General features: G+C 38.4%; 1 protein-coding gene across 1 annotated transcript in view; it reads right to left on the reverse strand.

The window, feature by feature from the left end:
- The window catches only part of ASXL2 (ASXL transcriptional regulator 2), a 141,526-nt gene that overhangs the window by 62,942 nt on the left and 60,461 nt on the right, over positions 1–18,123 (reverse strand). The gene's annotated exons all lie outside the window — the stretch shown is intronic.

Here is an 18,123-nt window from a genome sequence, read left to right on the forward strand (position 1 = left end):
ATTTTTCTTACCCATGCTCAAGACAGCAGAGTTGGGGAGGAGGGTTAGGAAAGGAACAAGTGCAGTGCTATAATTTTATGCTGAATCCACCTCATGTAAGGAAATACAGGTAAGATGTTTCATACACAAAGCCCAAGAACAGAAGTAACTTTAGTTATACTGCCAATGACCTTATTTAGTTCCCTTCACACGAAAAGTGGTTACTTAGCAGTGACGAGGAGGGCTGAAAGACCTAAGGTTTGTAATTACACTGCTCAGATGAAGCATTAAATATAGTAACTAAGGAAAGGAGACATCACCTTGTAGCAAAAAGAGCCAGACTTAAATATTCACGAACCCATCCCAATTCAGATCTGACAGTGGCAATGGGCAAGTCACTTTAAATACCCTTAATCTTCATTTTCTCCTCTGTAAAATGGATGTAATACCACCTACTTTGTAATTTGATTGCACAGATTACAGATTATATATATATATAAAGTGTAGTCAGAGAAGAGATTCAGTAACTGTGGTCATTACCCTAACAACTTGCTCCTCCAGTCCAGTTTCATAGTGTTCCAGTGTTCCCTGTCTCAAATGATAGTCAATTCACCTCCACCCCCATCAATTCTCCACTCCAAAGTCAGGAGAAACTTTTTTTTTTTTAAGATTTTATTTATATCGCTTCTTGGCCTTTTGGCTAAGATCAAGTGTAAGATTTTATTTATTTGACAGAGAGAGCACAAGTAGGCTAAGAGGCAGGCAGAGGGAGACGGGGAAGCAGGCTCCCTGCTGAGCCAGGAGCCCAATGCGGAACTCGATCCCAGGACCCTGGGATCATGACCTGAGGCGAAGGCAGACACTTAACCCACTGAGCCACCCAGGCGCCCCCAGGGGAAACTTTTAAAAACAAATATGATCATGCCACCTTGCCAAACTTAAAATTCATCCATGCTATCATAATGCTCTTAGAATCAAATTATTACTATGACCTGACCATCATCATTTTCCCACACCCTCTGCTCCCGCCTACTCTAGCACAACCCGAATCTAATAGTGAGAAAACATCAGACATACCCAATTTGAGGGACAAACTACAAAAGAGCTGGCCATCTTTAAAACTGCCAAGGTCATGAAAGACAAAGATTAAAGAACAGCATGGCATTAAAGGAGGCTATAAAGACACATGGAAACTAAATGCAAAGGCAATGTGTGAGCCTGAATTAGGATATCAGGGGAAGAATTACCAAATCTAAATAAAATCTGTTGATTAGATAGTAGTAATATTTTATCAGTGTTAGTATTCTGATTTTGAGAGGTACATTGTGGTTATGTAAAAGAATGTACTTTCCCTTAGAAAATACACTGTGGGGGCGCCTGGGTGGCTCAGTTGGTTAAGCGACTGCTTTCGGCTCAGGTCATGATCCCAGGGTCCTGGGATCGAGCCCCGCATCGGGCTCCCTGCTCCGCGGGAACCCTGCTTCTCCCTCTCCCACTCCCCCTGCTTGTGTTCCCCCTCACGCTGTCTCTCTCTCTCTCTGTCAATTAAATAAATAAATAAAATCTTTAAAAAAAAAAAAAGAAAATACACTGTGAAGTGTTTAAAGCTGAATGGGGCACCAAGTCTACAATTTATTCTGACATTTAAGAAATACAAATTAGAATGATAAAGAAAGTATAAAATGCTGACATTTAGGGAATTTAGGTAGACGTTATATAAAAATTCTTTGTACCACTTTTGCAACTTTTCTTAGTCTGAAATTAGTATGTCAAACAAATAAAAAGCTAAAAGCATGCACTGTATGAGAAAAGTCTACCAAAAAAATATGGACCAATGAAAAAGTATGAAGTACTGAAAAATGCTACAATATGGATTAACCTCAAAACCCACATATGATACCATTTATATGAAATATCCAGAAATGGTCAATCTACAGACAGAAAGTAGACTAGGGACTGGCAGTGGGGACCTGTATTAACTGTATACATGTATTAGGGATCTTACTGGGAGATGGAAATATTCTAAAACTGGATTATGGTGACGGCTGCACAATCCAGTAAACTTCTAAAAATCACTGAATTCTACACTTAAAATGGGTGAAGTTTATAGTATGTATACCATACCTCAATAAAGCTGCTTCTGCTTTTTAAGGTTTTATTTATTCTAGAGAAAGAGAGAAAACATGAGAGGGAGCAGGGGCAGAGGGAGAGGGAGAGAGAAAATCTCAAGCGACTCCACGCTGAGCACAGAGCCTGATGCAGGGCTTGATCTCGTGACCCTGAGATCAAGACCTGAGCCGAAATCAAGAGTTGGTGGCTCAATCAACGGAGCCACCCAGGCGCACCAATAAAGTTGCTTTTCAAAAAAAAAAACAACGTGGAAAAGAAGTTAATCTGGTTTCTCATTCACTGAACATTTACAGAGGAGCTATCATGTAAGCAAAAGGTAGTAAGTGTTGGTGATACAAAAGAGGAAGCAGAGGTTTCCGTAAGTACACATTCTTACATTTAATGCAAAAATAACAGGAGGTGCCTGGGTGGCTCAGTCGTTTAAGCGTCTCTTTTTTTTTTTTTTTAAAGATTTTATTCATTTGAGACACAGATACAGAAAGAGAGAGGGAGCATGAGCAGGGGAGGAGGCAGAGGGAGAGGGAGAAGCAGACTCCCCGCCGAGCAGGGAGCCTGATGCGGGGCTCGATCCCAGGACCCCGGGATCATGACCCGAGCCGAAGGCAGACACCCAACCATCTGAGCCACCCAGGCGCCCCAAGCGTCTAACTCTTGATTTGGGCTCAGGTCATGATCTCTGGATCGAACACTGAGCCCCCAGTCAGGCTCCACGCCCAGATTCTCTCTCCCCCCGACTCTATGCCCCTCCTCCTGCTGCCGTGCCCTCACACACTCTCTCTGTAAAAAAATGAATTAATAATAAAAATAATGGAATTGGCACTGAGCAGAGCCAGATCATATGTCTTTATTTCCTAGTGCGTGCACACACTGTACAATCATTTAATTTATGATTAACTGGTATTTCCTTCCTACCAGAGACATGAGGCAAGTTGGTGCTAGTTTTAAATGTGCAGTAACAAAAAAATTTAGCCATATTTGTAACTTTGCTATCAATTCAAGAACTGAATACGATCAGAAATAACTATATACATAACTATAAACACAAAATTGACGATCTCAACCACTTCTAACTTCTAAGTGAACACTTCACTTACACTTAAGTATCTTCACACTGTTTATACAACCAAGCTCTAGAACTCTTATCTTGCAAAACTCAAACTCTATGCCCATTAAACGCCTATTTCTCCCCTACATCCAACCCCTGGCAACCACTCTTCTACTTTTTGCTTCTATAAATAGGACTCATATAAGTGGAATCACAGTATTTCCCTTCTTGGGTCTGGTTTATTTTACTTAGTACAGTGTCTCTGAAGTTCATCCATATTGCAGCATGTTAGAATTTCCTTCTTTTTTAAGGCTGAATAATAGTTCATTGATATATATGCCACATTTTCTTCATCCATTCATCCATTAGTGGCCATCTGTGTTGTTTCTCTTTTGCCTATTGTGATTATTGCTGCTAGGAATATCGGTGTAAAAAGATCTATTCAAGTCCCTACTCTCAATTCCTTTGTATATATACCCAAAAGCAGACTTGCTGGGTCAAATAAAATCCTGCAACTCCTACTCATTCTTCACCTTACTCTCAGTTTATGCAATGCCTACAGGTAAGACTCAGACAAACCCACAGGTTGACAAGGAGCTTTCCCAGGGCATCTAGCCCATTTACTACAGATGCTTACAGCTCCTCCTAAAACATCATTAGTAGGTCATCATCGAGTCTTTCACACAAGCATATAAGGTGGTGGAGGCTAACTGTGGCCTCAAGCATTTCCAATAATTCATAAATTCTTCCTTAAGCTAAGCCAAGTGTGTGTCTTCCTGTAAATCCATTTTTAGTCTTGATTTTTGCTGGGAATCAGTGGCTATCGTGGTGGAAAAATCTATGACTTTCTGTATTTTGAATTTTCCAAAATGACCTTGCAATAAGTTATCTTTTTGAGTGGGGGAAAAAAATTAACACTTCATAAAATCCTAAACTCTACTCCTTTTCATATTTTTGGTTCTCTCCTCACGGGCATCCTCTCCAAGAGATTTAATAAAATTAAAAAAGAAGAAGAAAAAGAAATTTAATAAATTTAATAAACTTTACAGTCCATCCTTAAAATTCACCATGGAGCATGGCTCAGTTGGTTAAGCATCTAACTTTGACTCAGGTCCCAGGGTCCTGGGATCCAGTCCCACATCAGGCTCCTTGCTCAGCAGGGAGCCTGCTTCTCCCTTTGCCTGCCGCTCCCCCTGCTTATGCTCTCTTTCTGACAAATAAATAAATAAAATCTTTAAAAAAATAAAAAATAGGGACACCTGGGTGGCTCAGTCAGTTAAGCATCTGCCTTCAGCTCAGGTCATGATCTCAGGGTCCTAGGACTGAGTCCCACATCCAGCTCCTTGCTCAGCGGGGAGCCTGCTTCTCCCTCTGCCTGCAGCTCTTCCTGCTTGTGCTCATGCTCTCTCTCACAAATAAATAAATAAAAATCTTTAAAAAATAAAAATAAATTAAAAAAATAAAAGGTAGAAAAGCTTTCCAAAAAATAAAAAATAAATTAAAAGTAAAAATAAAATAAAATTCACCAATGTCCTCATTTATTATGCCCATTTCAAGCCGTTGATAAAAAAGCTTTAAGAGACTTCACCAGTCTAATTTATTTATTCTTACTGATATTTCCCCTTGCAATAAATTACCCAGCCTAATCTCTAATCCCAATCTCTTGTTCATTTTTCTGTATTCCCTCCTACAGAACAAGCTTGTCAAAACTAGGCCTCAATTAATCAGCTTCCCTATCTCTGACTAAACTACTACACATTCTATATTTATCCTTCAAAGTTCAATCCCTTGAATTTCAATAGGATTAAATAACAGACTCAGACTTCCAAGGTTAAAAGAAATGTAGAGTCATCTAGTTCCCCAACGGATGCTTGAATGCCCTATTTCAGGTCAATTTTAAATATACAAAGATAATAAACATGTAAGAATCTTTTGCTTACATGATATGCTTATACATATATCTATACAAACTCAGAAACAGATGTAATTATTATCCACATACAAACTAAAAATTCAGCACCACGTAACTTTAAAACTAAGAACTGATTTTTATGGCATGCCTACCCATGCAGAACAAAACCAAACTCAACAGCACCATTATGTTGAAAAATAGGGAGTTTAGAAATTACTAAATTAATAAATAATCTTGGTATGTTTTTAATTCACTGGCAATTGTTGTATTCTTAAAAACCCTTTCACTAAAGTCTTTTGCTTGCCCTCTCTCTTGGTCATGTTAACCAGCAATTCTTCCAACAAAAAATTCATTTGGGTAACTAATCTACTTTTAAAAAGGAAATAACTTAAATATAATGTAAGTTTTTAAATTTAAAAAATAGCATCTGGGGCGCCTGGGTGGCTCAGTTGGTTAAGCGACTGCCTTTGGCTCAGGTCATGATCCCGGAGTCCTGGGATCGAGTCCCACATTGGGCTCCCAGCTCAGCAGGGAGTCTGCTTCTCCCTCTGACCCTCTCCTCTCTCATGCTGTTTCTCTCGCTCTCGCGCTCTAATAAATAAATAAATATATAAAATCTTTGGAAAAAAAAAATAACATCTGACCCATCCATACATTAACAAATTAGTTTCTTCAGACTGTTTTCCTCCCCAAACACACCATGAAACAAAAGGGAAAGAATCACTGGAAAGGGAAAGGGTGTGCAGGGAAATTTTTAAACAGGCATTTTTGGAGAAGCCCAGTTGGGACCCCAAAATGACAGGTGTGGATTAGCAGAGTAGTGAAAGGGCACAAAACAAGTAAGAGTAAATCTAGGACTAGCCTGGAGAGGGAGGTCACAGAAATAAACACAGACTCTGAAAAATTTGTCTGTATACTCTCTATATCCTCTCTTTATCTTCCCATTATTGCCTTTTCCCCCACTACTGTTTTTCCAAAAGCACGCTTTGTCCAGTACCAGTAAGATGTGAGCAAAACCATTTCATCAAAGGGGTAAAAAAAAAAAAAAAACAGAAAAAATATGGTCCAGGGGCACCTGGGTGGCTCAGATGGTTAAGCGTCTGCCTTCGGCTCAGGACATGATCCCAGGATCCTGGGATGGAGCCCCATGTCGGGCCCTCTGCTCAGCAGGGAGCCTGCTTCTCCCTCTCCCTTTGCCTGCCGCTCTGCCTACTTGTGATCTCTCTCTGTCAAATAAATAAAATCTTAAAAAAAAAAAAGAAAAGAAAAAATATGGTCCAATGGTTGTTTTATTTGATTGATTGATTCTGTTTTATTTTAAAGTAAATAAATGAACAAGGTTCAATTATATTTAGATTAGAAAATCACAAACTCTCGATAGAGAAGGACTTCCGAGAACACCCTAACTTTTCACCTAATGAGAAATATAAAAGAGTTCTTTAAAAGCCTTACTCAGTCTCCTCATCCCACTCAAAAGTGAGGCAACAGAAGCAGGACTTATATTTTACAGTCAGACAGATGTAGAGTTAAGTTTTACCACTAACTCATTAAGTAATTTCTCATTGCTTCAATGTCTTTAAGAAATAAAGAAATAAAGACTTCAGAGGGTTTAAGATTAAATAGATCATATGCATAAAGTACGTGACTCCTATCTTAGCCAGTAGCCATTTCCACTACTGATTAACTAAAGCATCCTGCTTTTCAATCTTATGAGAAACACATAATGAAAAGAAAATATAGACTTTAAGAGAAACACAATCCTTCTAAGAAAGGTCACTCGTAACTACTGCATATAAAACAGTATCATCAACTGCCTTTATTTCAGCTGATCAGGATGCTAACATACCTTAACTGGCTGGGCCAAGTTCCTGAAACAGCACAAAAGAGGTATAGAGGGTTGCATATGAGGACATACTATTTAGGGTAAAAGAAGTACCAGTGAAGAAAACAGAAACTAAAAATAGAATACTTGTCAATGTAAGCTACAGACATAGTTCTAAAAGAAATAAGCTGGAGAGAGAACAAACTTCAACAGATTTGATTAAATACTTCAAAAAATAATTTGTTAGGGTGCCTGGGAGGCTCAGTTGGTTGAGCGACCAACTCTTGATCTTGGCTCAGGTTGTGATCTCGATATGAGGTCGAGCCCCACATTGCACTCCACGCTTAGCACGGAGTCGGCTTGTCCTCTGCTCTTCCTCTGAGTAGCACTTGCTCACTCTCTCAAAATGAAAAAATAAATAAAATCTTAAAAAAAATCCTAAGGACATTAAAAAGAAAGAATTTGTTGTAATTTTGTATCTTTATCCTATTTGGCATTTTTTCTTCATTTAGCAATATAGTTTGCATCTAAAGAGCCAAAGCTACTTATTACAATTATTTTCTGTTTTGAACACGAACTCTTGGTCTTGACATAGGCACATATGTCAAGATTCAGAATTTTGACTTTCTTTTTTAATAATGTCTATGCTCAACGTGACAACATGAGGCTCGAACTCACAACCCCAAGATCCAGACTTGCACACACTATCAACAGAGCCAGCCAGGCACCCCAAGATTCAGAATTTTGAAGGAGCCAGTCGATCCATTAATTTTACCAATTCCTAGCATTTTCTTTTCTTTTTTTTTTTTTAAGATTTTATTTATTTGACAGAGAGAGACACAGCGAGAGAGGGAACACAAGCAGCGGGAGTGGCAGAGGGAGAAGGAGTCTTCCCGCGGAGCAGGGAGCCTGATGCGGGGCTCGATCCCAGGACCCCGGGATCATGACCTGAGCCGAAGGCAGATGCTTAACGACTGAGCCACCCAGGCGCCCCAATTCCTAGCATTTTCTAATTCACAGAAGTAACTTGGAGTTATGGTAAAGCTTATATAATTAAATAGTTTTGACTGCAAATGAGCTTCCCTCAAACCTCAAAAATAAAGACTAGGGTGCCTGTGTGGCTCAGTCGGTTGAGCATCAGACTCTTGGTTTCAGCTTGGTTCATGATCTCAGGGTAGTGGGATTGAGCCCCACGTCGGGCTCTGTGCTGGGCGTGTAGCCTGCTTAAGATGCTCTCTCTCCCTCTTCCTCTGTCTCCCCCTCTAAAAAATTAAAATAAATAAAATAAAGACTACAAATGGAAAGGCAAAGTGGCACCCACAAGTGGGATCAAACCACAGGGAGCCCAGCCCAGGAAGTCTTTATCCTTGTGGGCCTGGGACTGCTAGCCCTCTCCGCACAGAGGCTGAGCAGCCCAGTGGCACAAGCAAGAGAGCGTCCCATCACAAGCACCTGGTCTGGAAAGCCTCTCCGCCCCCACAGGCTGGAGACTCCCTTTACCCCACATTTAGAGGCATCAGGCAGCCCGGTCTGTGGAAACTCCTTCTACCTCCTCAGAAAAAAGCAGCAGAGATCACTGGGAGCCTCTATCACTAGATAAAACAAGAAGACCAAAATAGCATAGCAAAGGCTTTGAAAATTAAATTGTTATTGAACCACAGTCCACCAAAGGAGTCTAGTTCTCACATGGTAAACCCAAACAGTGTGAATGCCTGCTTAAATAAAAGATTTGAATTTAATAGGACCCAACATCTCCTAACATAACAACTAAAATATACAGCATCCAAACGTAATAACCACTGATCATACCAAGAACCAGGAAAATTACAACCTGAATGAGAAAAGACAATCAACTGACACCAACACTAAAACAGATGTTGAAATTATAAGAGGATTCTTTGATAAGCCCTTACAAATTTTCTTGAAACAAATGAAAATATAACAAATATCAGGAAAGAAACTGAAGTTGTAAAAAGAAGTGAAGTTATAAATCTGCAAAGTACAATAATGTAAAAATGTGCTAGACGGGTTCAATAGTAGAATGGAGATGACAGAGGATATAATCAATGACCTTAAGGACAAATCAACAAAATTTACCCGATGTGAACAACAGAGAGAAAACAGCACTGAAAAAAATTAATAGAACCTGAGGGAGCTGTGGGAATAATAACAAAACATTTAAAGTTCATACCATCAGAGTCCCAGAAGGAAAAACAAGACTGAGTATTCAAAGGACTACTAGCTAAAAACTTACTTGGTGAACAAGAAACAAAAATATTCAAGAAACTCAATAAATCTAAATAAAATAAACTCAAAGAAGTCAACACACAAAGACACATAATGAAATTTCTGAGCATTAAAAAAAAAAAGTCATGGGGCGCCTGGGTGGCTCAGTTGGTTAAGCAACTGCCTTCGGCTCAGGTCATGATCCTGGAGTCCCTGGATCGAGTCCCGCATCGGGCTCCCTGCTCGGCAGGGAGTCTGCTTCTCCCTCTGACCCTCCCCCCTCTCATGTGCTCTCTCTCATTCTCTCTCTCTCAAAAAAATAAATAAAATCTTTAAAAAAAAAAAAAAAAAAAGTCATGAAAGCCGAGAGAAACAACACATTACCTATAGGGAAACACTAATTCAATCAACAGCAGATTTCTCATCTGACATCATGGAGACCAGAAGGAAGTGGTACAAAGTCTTACAAATGCTGAACAAAATGAATGGTCGTTTCTCTTTTTTTTTTTTTTTTAAGATTTTATTTATTTATTTGACAGAGAGATAGAGAGAGCACAGTAGGCAGAGAGGCAGGCAGAGGGAGAGGGAGAAGCAGGCTCTCCGCCAAGCAGGGAGCCTGATGCGGGGCTCAATCCCAGGACCCTGGGATCATGACCTGAGCCGAAGGCAGCCCCTTAACCAACTGAGCCACCCAGGCGCCCCTGAATGGTCGATTCTATAATAATTTCTTGTGAATTTTATATCTAAAGAACTATCCTTCAGAAACAAAGGAGAAATAAATACAGTCTCAGAAACAGTAAAACTAAAGAAATGTGTCGCTAGCAGACCCACTCTTCAAACAGAAAGAAAAAGATAAAAGGGAATCTAGATGGCGCCTGGGTGGCTCAGTCAGTTAACCATCTAACTTTGGCTCAGGTCATGATTCCAGGGTCCTGGGACCAAGCCCCGCATCAGGCTCCCTGCTCAGTGGAGAGTCTGCTTCTCCCTCTCCCTCTGCCCCTCCCCCCCTGCTCTTTCGTGCTCTCTCTCTCTCTCAAATAAATAAATAAAATCTTTTAAAAAAGCTTTAAAAAAAGGGATACTGGAGTATCAGGAAAGAAGGAAGAATAGAAATAAGGGTACATACAAGAGACTACCCTTCTCATGAATTTTTAACTAATACTTGATGATTGAAACAAAAACTATAACATTAAGTGATAAGACCCTAAATGGAATGGCTTCCACACTTCACTCAAAATGGTAAAATGTTCATACCATCAGAATGATAAATCACATATGTACACTGTAATACCCAGAGCAAACACTGAGAAAATTATGCACAGATACAAAGAAACACACTATAAATAAACCAATATGGAATCCTAAAAAAATAACCCATGAGAAGGCAAGAAAAGAAAAACAGAACAAGAGGGACGCCTGGGTGGCTCAGTCGTTAAGCCTCTGCCTTCGGCTCAGGTCATGATCTCAGGGTCCTGGGATGGAGTCCCGCATCGGGCTCCCTGCTCAGCGGGGAGTCTGCTTCTCTCTCTGCCTCTCCCTCTGTGTGCTCTCTCTCTCTCTCTAGTTCTCACTCTCTCTCAAATAAATAAAATCTTTTTTAAAAAAGGAGAGTAGAACAAGAAACAGAGGAAACAAACAGAAAACAAATAATAAAATGGCAGCCATAAACTATCAATAATCACCTTAAACATGAATGACGTAAATATGCAAATTAAAAGGCAAAGATTTAGCAGAGTTGGCTTAAAAACCCCACAACCCAACTATATGCTATTTACAAGAAACATTTCAAATTCAGAGAACCTGGATCTTGCATATAATGCTCGTGGGAATGTAAAATGATACAATCACTCTGGAAAACAATGTGAAAATCTCTTTAAAACTAATATGCACTTACCACACAACCCAGCAACTGCACTTCTGGGCATTTATAACAGAGAAAGGAAAATTTATGTTCACACAAAAACATGTACACAAATTTTCATAGAAGCTTTATTTGTAATAGTCAAAAACTGGAAAAAAAAAAAAAAACTGGAACAGTTCAGATGTCCTTCAATGGGTGAATGATTAAATAAGCTCTGGTATAGCCATGTCACTGAATACTACTCAGCAATAAAAAGGAATGAAACATTGACACATACAACAACTTGGATGAATCTACAGGAAATTACACTGAAAAAAAAGCCCATCCCAAGTAATTACATACTTTATACGATTCCATTAATAAAAATTCTTGAAATCACAAAATTGCAGAAATATATAACACATTAGTGATTGCTGGGGTTAAGGGGAGTGGATGGAGGTGGCACTAGGGAGGTGTGGCTGTGAAATTGGCAACACAAGGGATCCTTTTGTTGATGAACCTGTTCTATATTCTCGCTGGTAGTAGATACGTGCATCTATACGTGTGATAAAACTGCACAGAGCCAAATATACATCCACAAGTGCACATACATACATACACACACAAATCAGTACAAGTAAAACAAAGTAGACTGTAGCAAAAGCAATATTCTGGTCGTGATACTGTACTAGGGTATTGCATAGATTACCACTGGGCCCATCTGTATAAAGGGTTACTTATTACAACTGCTTGTAGCTTATGTTTTTCTGTTGTACTCTAATTTTCTACAGTGAGCAACATAGTGGACATCTGTTGTTTCTCTTCTTCTGGAAAGAATGTGCACTTTGCTTTGGGGAACTATGACCTACCCCACTGGAAAGTCAAGATATTTCACCATGCCTAGACAGTGAGCCAGCCAGGTTCACTCTTTCTTAAATTTTAACCTCGAGCAGAGTAGACACAAGACTAACTCATCCCAGCCAGAGTCTTGATGTGCCCATCCATTAGTTCTAGCTACCTAATCTCTGAAGAGGCTGCCTTAGTTCTCTCAATTTCAGAGCCTGTTTCTTTCCTTTGAGGTTGTGAGCTATCCCACATTCTTAAAAAAAAAAAATCCCATTTTGTTTAAATTATTCACATTTGGTTCCTGTTATTTGTACCTAAAGAATCTAATCAATATAAGCCCCGCTCAAAACACACATACACACACAAAACTTTTCTTATCTAGTTTTAGATATTTTTAATTTATAATTTTAACTGTTTGTACAACCTGGATTAAGGTTTCCTCCATAAACTGATACTCAAAAATGAATAGATTCTTGTAAATGAACTTAATGGAATGCAAATATAGCTGAAGTTAAAAAGATGTACTAAGCTCCAACTAAAACCCACGCCATACCCAAGTACATGAAAATACATTGTTGTGGTTCCTGTTCTCAAGTCTCACAGGCAAGGCAGATAATTATAATATGTAACTATAATATAACATAGGAAATGTTAAAACAGAGGAGTGTCTAAAATGTTATGTCAACATAGAAAAAAGCCAATTCAGTAAAGGATCTCAACTATGAATTTTAACCTGTTCTAGTCTGGTTTTAAATAAGTGTCATTACCATAGAGGATTTTACCAATATTCTCTCTAAATCATAGCATAAACATATATATTTTCAATCTTATAGTCAGAAAGCAAATATTAGCTCACACATCTTCAATCTGAAATAGTTTCTGCAGAATACTAGGTATCCCAATGCTAGTAAGTCAAATGATAATTTTAAAACTAAATGTTGATTGGTTTCTAAAATTATGATCAAATAATGATTATTACAAACAGCAAGGACAAAAAGAGCAAATATAATAAATAGTTACATAGTAATTTCACTCTTATTTAGTTTCTGGACTAATTGTTTAGTTTTATAAAGTAAAAATCATGCATCAAAAGGTGAGTTCAATTAAACTTGTAGAAGAGACTTTATCATTATACATACTTCCTTAGAATAAAATAATACTTCTTACCTTCTGGAGTTGGAATGCACCCCAAGAAAATGAAAGAAAGAAAAAAAAACTTTTAATTTTAACAGTAAAGTCAAAAAATACCCAGCAATATCCACAATTCTTCAAATTAGCACCCTCTCCCCACTTTGCTATATAAAACATTATTTCTTTAGAATTTACAAATTAACCCAAAATATGACTTTGTCTAAAAATGCAGTTAAACTCAAGTAAATAGTCTAAACCATTTCAGATAGCAGTTGCAGTACCTTAATTATGTGGCATACAAAAACTATTAAAGCAGTTTGGAGTTAAATGTGGATACAATGAATATTCTTTAATATTCTTCCCATGCATCTCAATTTCAAGGAGCCATCATAAAGCCATCAGCTATGGACCCTAAGGCTTATTAGCCTCCCTTTGATCCATAATGAACTCACTACCATGAAGCTGAATACAATGGATAAGAATGGTCTTTTCTGTCAATATGCAAGCATTTGGGGGTTTTTGTTTTTTCATTATTAATCCTCTTTGACATCCCTACAAAGTTTGTGTGCTTGAAAGCAGACTGCAATGGACAGATAAAGAAAACACAGGCTGAACTCAAAGTCAGCTAATTTTTAGATAAATATGATATCAATTTAATCAATAATGTTCTTCATTCTTAAACTGAGCTCTTTCTAGTCAATCACCTTAAGACAATTCAGCTTGGCAAACAGTCCAATGACCTACTCTGCAGAGATAGTGATTTCTGCTGAAAAGTAACAGAGAATGTAGACTTTATTTCCCTTGCTACATATTTTACATAAGGACAGACGGGGGAAAAAACAGGTGCTAGGATTAGTTTTTAGTATGAAATGAGCTAAAACATACTTTAATACCATGAGAGAGATTATTTTGTTCACAAGTAAATGTATTAATACTAATCAAATTCAACTGGGACTCCTCCAAAGAGGTAAAATTTCAATCTGGCAAATATTTACTGAGTATGATCTTTGCTAGGTAGTTCCCAGGATTCTTTACAATTCCAACTCTTAAAGGAACTTGCTTGGGATACAAGACTGAGACATTAAAAAAACAAAAAACAGAAAAACAACTCTTGTTAGGGAAGAAACTGGGAGCTCTACAAAACAACAATATAAAGAGCTACTTAAATGTTCCATTACTATAAGTTCTTTAAAAATATAATGGCCCTTGGGTGGCTCAGTTGGTTAAGCATCCGACTCTTGATCTCAGCTCAGGTCTTGATCTCAGGGTCATGAATTTAAGCCTCACACTGGACTTCACACTGGGTGTGGAGCCTACTTAAAAAAATGTACTGGCCCTTTCAGAAGCCGAGTTATTATAATGGCTGAGGTTTTTGTTTCAAATTCTTCCAGAAAGCCATTTACAGTTAGACAGCAACTATCCTGAAGTTATTATATGTCAGCACATAATATAAATATTGTTTGATTTGAAAAAGAAAGCAAAGAGACTAATCAGAAGAGTAGGGAGAAGTAGGGATGTAGAGGCAGTATGATACGCTAATAAGAACAAAACCAGAAGCAATAAGCCTGGGTTTCTAGTTTCATAGAACTTGTATGACCCTGACCAATCTCCATGGGCCTTAAATCTTCAATAATAAAATGAGATGTAATGGTAATATCCCAATTATCTTTTCCAGCTATAATATTTTGTGACTGAAATAATGTGACTGGCTTAAAAAAAGGAGTTGGGGGAGGGACGCAAGGGTGAGGAATGCAAGAGATTACCCTTTTAATTGGGGTCATGATGTTGTAAACAACTAGATAAACTTCAATTGCAAGAAACCCACAACCACGTCTTCTGCTTGTCCCCAAATCTGCCAATACTACTATATAACTAGCATTTAGTCTTCCTTTCCAGGTCTTTTCTTCCATAGAGAACTGATGCTTTTGAATACTTCTCGAGTTCTTTGCAAGATGACAATAAGTAATGATCAACCTAATTTAAAAGCTAGGTAGTTGGCTACATTCTTATCAGCTACATAACTTACTCTCCCACATCAATTTTATGGCATACAAGATTCAAATTCATGCCTCGCCAAAATCATTATTATATATCAAGAATCGTTGTGACAACTCATAAGTGGGCTAATTCAGAAAATAATCTATGGATGATAAATTCATAAAACAAGAATCTTAATTTGTCTTTCCTCTTCTACTTATGAATGGGAAGAAAAACCAGTAGAATGGGGTCTCAGAAAATAATTATTTTGTTATTTTTCTCTTCTTTCCTAAAAACTCTTTCTCTATTAGCAGATATAAGAAGAGTCAAGGTAATATAGCTAATAGGATGAACAAGGCAGGTTAAGAAAACTTGGGGGTGGGGGACAGACACTAAAGCAACGGCTACTTTAGAAGGAAGTCCCACACTTAATGCTATAAAAGTACATTGTAAACATCAATGGCTGCCACAGCTGATGAAGGGGTGAAACCTGTTGTACAAGACTAAGGAAAAAAGTAGTAATGAGTGATAACAGCAAGGATTAGCAGGAATGGTCTCACAGCATACTTAAGCATTCGACTGACAGAATATTCTTTGTATGTTTTACCCATAGTATGCATACTGAATGTCTGTGCTTAGTTGCTCTCTTTCTGATAGGCCACAATATCCAATTTGCACACAGTCCCTTGAGTTCATAGCTGTTAGATATAGACTGCAATGCTGAAGTAATAAAATGCCTAAGATTGACATCAAAACAGTCTGGGGTGGGAAGACCATTTATAATTTAGCTGGAGGATACATACTTTTGTTTCAATTTGCAATTTTCTAAAAGTAAAAATTTTTATTTAAATAACGGACTTCAGTACCTACCTTACTAACCTAGACTTGTAAGTGAAAGCATATTATCATGAAAAGGATGTATTCTTGGATTCTGTAACATACCAGGAGAACTCTTTACTCACTGATATCCAAAATAGGTATTAGGTATTTATCTCTGACAACAGATACCTACTCTACAGCTCCAGATCATGCTACCTTTTAACTGCTATCTTGAGCCTAATAACATAACCAGGCCCTGCACCTGAATACTTTCTCACCCCTCTTGAGGTTCAAAACTTTTTTTTTGAACTCACAAGTACATGTTCAGTGAATCGTTTATCAGCTCCTCACCTGACCAGTTTAATTCCTCGGTTCCTTTCTATAGTAAATGGCAGCTATGTAATCCTGAAACCTAGAAATCATTTCTTATTTCCTCCTTCCTTTTTACTTCCCACATCCAATCCAACAGCAAGTCCTGAAATACATATCTCAAATCAGTCTATTGTCTCCAGCACTACTCAGGTAATCCAAACCACCACACCTCGTATACTCTAGTAAAACAGCCCCTTTATTAGTCTCCTTAACACCTTCAATCCAATTTCATGATTTAAAATTGAGTGAGTGAGACTTGGTGAAGACAGAGCAGACCCACTACAGCCTCTCTCTCCCTCTGGCTGGATGCGACTAAAACCTGTGAACAAAAATACAAAAAGCAACTTCCCATACAAAAATGTGTACACAGATGTTCACAGTAGCATTATTCGTAATAGCCAAAAAGTGAAAATAACCCCAATGTTCATCAATTGATGAATGGAGAAACAAAATGTGGCATGTGCATACAATGGAATACTATTTAGCAATAAAGGAACAAAGTATTGATAAATGTTACAATATGAATGAACTTTCAAATCATTACACTATATGAAAGAAGCCAGTCACAAAAGGCCACATATTCTATGATTCCATTATATGAAATATCCAAAATTACAAGTCTATGGAGACAGAAAGTACATTACTGATTGCCTAGGGCTGGGGTACTGGGGGTGAGGCAAGGAAGGGGAGTGACAGCTAATATTGCAGGGTTTCTTTGGGGGTAATGGAAATGTTCTGGGTGAATATATTAAATAAAAACCACTGTGTGGCTCCTGGATGGCTCAGTAGGTTAGGCGTCTGTCTGCCTTTGGCTCAGGTCATGATCCCAGAGTCCCGGGATCAAGTCCCACATCGGACTCTGCTCAGCACAGAGTCTGCTTCTCCCTCAACCCCTCCCCCTGCTTGTGCTCACTCTCTCTCTCTCTCTCTCTCAAATAAATAGAATCTTTTAAAAAAAAAGAACAAACACTGAACTGTATGCTTTAAAATGCTTTTAAGGTATGTTCATTATATATCAATTTTTAAAAAGCAACTACCTTGAAGAACCATGAGAGACGATGGACTCTGAAAAACAAACTGAGGGTTCTAGAGGGGAGGGGGTTGGGAGGATGGGTTAGCCTGGTGATGGGTATTGAGGAGGGCACGTTCTGCATGGAGCACTGGGTGTTATGCATAAACAATGAATCATGGAACACTATATCTAAAACTAATGATGTAATGTATGGGGATTAACATAACAATAAAAAAATTTAAAAAATAAAATGAAAAAAAAAATCAAAAAAAAAAAAAAAAAAAAGCAACTACCTTAAACATTAAAAATCAAGAAAGCTGGCATATTTGGGAAGTCAAAACTTTATTCATATGGAGTATGTAGTAAAGAATTTACCTTTACCCAAAGAGAGGTCTGCCCTTTGCCCTTAGACTAAAAAATACCAACCATGTTGATGACTATCAGATAGAATGATTTTTTTTTTTAAAGATTTTTTTTTTTTTTTTTTTTATTTGCGAGAGAGAGAATGAGAGACAGAGAGCACGAGAGGGAAGAGGGCAGAGGGAGAAGCAGACCCCCTGCTGAGCAGGGAGCCCGATGTGGGACTCGATCCCGGGACTCCAGGATCATGACCTGAGCCGAAGGCAGTCGCTTAACCAACTGAGCCACCCAGGCGCCCAAGATAGAATGATTTTTTAAGAGACTGATTGATTGATCGACTGATTTAACTAAGAAAGGGTGCTGGATGGCTCAGATGGTTAAGTGTCTACCTTCAATTCAGGTCATGATCTCCAGGTCCTGGAATCAAGCCCCAGATAGGGCTCCCAGCTCAGTGGCGATTATGTTTCTCCCTCTCCCTGTGCCTCTCCCCCCTCCGCTTGTGCTCTCTCTCAAATCTTTAAAAAAAAAAAAAAAATCAACCCCAATAATCCACCAGATGAACAGGCTAAATAAGAAAAAAACATGAGTTGGGCGCCTGGGTGGCTCAGTTGGTTAAGCGACTGCCTTCGGCTCAGGTCATGATCCTGGAGTC

The sequence above is a fragment of the Halichoerus grypus genome, chromosome 10, assembly GCF_964656455.1.
Source record: "Halichoerus grypus chromosome 10, mHalGry1.hap1.1, whole genome shotgun sequence".
In the NCBI taxonomy this organism is placed as follows: domain Eukaryota; kingdom Metazoa; phylum Chordata; class Mammalia; order Carnivora; family Phocidae; genus Halichoerus; species Halichoerus grypus.